This window comes from Gekko japonicus, unplaced genomic scaffold (assembly GCF_001447785.1).
Source record: "Gekko japonicus isolate JY-2015 unplaced genomic scaffold, Gekko_japonicus_V1.1 scaffold376, whole genome shotgun sequence".
Classification (NCBI taxonomy): domain Eukaryota; kingdom Metazoa; phylum Chordata; class Lepidosauria; order Squamata; family Gekkonidae; genus Gekko; species Gekko japonicus.
The window spans coordinates 1,033,556-1,035,582 of record NW_015164675.1 but is presented as its reverse complement, the minus strand read 5'-3'; positions in this window follow the sequence as shown (position 1 = coordinate 1,035,582).

Genomic DNA, 2,027 nt, shown 5'->3' with positions numbered 1-2,027 from the left:
TGGGGTCGCCATAAGTCACCTGTGTCTTGAAGGCAAAAAAATCAAGTGATTATGACATAAGCCATTCAGATGAATCTATGAAGCTGTTGTTCAGTCGCACAGTCGAGTCCGACTCTTCGCGACCCCATGGACCACATCACGCCAGGCCCTCCTGTCTTCCATCATGCTCCGGAGTTTGCTTAATTTCATGTTCATTGCCTCGATAACACTGTCCAACCATCTCATCCTTTGCCATCTCCTTCTGTTACCTTTAGTCTTTCCCAGCATCAGGGGTCTTCTCTAGTGAGTGCTCCCTTCTCATTTATTGGCCAAAGTATTTGAGCTTCAGCTTCAGCATCTGGCCTTCCAAGGAACAGTCAGGGTTGATTTCTTTTAGGATTGAATTGATCTCCTTGCAGTCCAGCGGACTCTCAAGAATCTTCTCCAGCACCATAATTCAAAAGAATTTATTCTTCGGTGCTCGGCCTTCCTTATAGTCCAAATCTCGCAGCCATGCAGTACTACTGGGAATACCATTGCTTTGACCATACGGACTTTTGTTGGCAGGGTGATGTTTCTACTTTTTATTATGCTGTCAAGGTTTGCCATCACTTTTCTCCCAAGGAGCAGGTGTCTTTTAATTGCATGGCTACTGTCACCATCTGCAGTGATCTTGGATCCCAGGAACGTGAAGTCTGTCACTGCTTCCACGACTTCTTCTTCTATTTGCCAAGGAGTGATGGGGCCGGATGCCATGATCTTAGGTTTTTTTATGTTGAATTTCAATCCAACCTTTGCGCTCTCCTCTTTTACTCAGAGCAAGAGGTTCTTTAGGTCCTCTTCACTTTCTGCCATTAGAGTGGTATCGTCTGCATATCTGAGGTTGTTGATATTTTCCCCCAGCAATATTAATTCCAGCTTCTGAATCATGCAGGCTGGCATTTCGCATGATGTACTCTGCATATAAATTAAATAAGCAAGGGGACAATATACATCCTTGTCATACTCCTTTCCCTATGCTAAACCAATCAGTTGTTCCATATCTGGTTCTAACTGTCGCTTCTTGACCCATATACAGGTTTCTCAAGAGACATGTGAGGTGGTCTGGTATGCCCATCTCTTTAAGGACCTGCCATAGTTTGTTGTGATCCACACAGTCAAAGGCTTTAGCGTAGTCAATGAAGCAAAAGTAGATCTTTTTCTGGTACTCTTGCTTTCTCTATAATCCAGCAAATGTTGGCAATTTGATCTCTAGTTCCTCTACCTCTTTGAAACCCAGCTTGTACTTCTGGCAGTTCTATGAAGCTATCTCTTATTAAATCAGATAGTTAGTGACTGAACCCCAGTTCCTTGGAGTCTGACTGATGGGTTTCAACAGAGGACATTTCAACTGTTGATTCTTGATTTGAGATGTCATGTACTGATTCTGGGATTTTCTCCCTAGGAAGTTAGTGCTCTGTTACTAAATAGGGCTTCCTTCTCACTGTCAGTGGTGGGGTATGGACAGCAGCAAAGACAGCTTTCTTGCAAAGTGCCATTCAGAGATCTCTTGGGACCAATGAATGGCCTTATGAATCCTTAACAAGAGATGGCATGATTCATCTTATGCCCACTGTGATAAATTTGCAGTTGCCTAGCCATGTGCTGCAGATATAAGCAAGCCCATGGACAGACAAGTTTTGTAGTCTACAGGAAAGGACACTGGGATGTTTGCTTAAGAAAATGAGCTGATAGGGACTGCAGGTATGGTTACTGCTGATGGTATTCTGAAAGCAATTGTGAGTCCGTTGATGGGGAGAATTAAAAAGAAAACAGAGGGAACTTACCCTGTTCAAGTTCCTGAGACCTTATCTGCATACTCTGAGAGGTTAGCTTGCCTTGATGGCCCTGATGAAGAGAGAAAGGCAGACTATGAATTCTGAAAAAAAGCAGAAAAAAACTAAACAATCATATCTTGGCGGAAAAGGGGAAATTAGTGTTGTGAAATTTCTCAGTGGTGTGCCCACATGCCATGATTTCTTGTGCCATTAACAATAATAAAACACTTC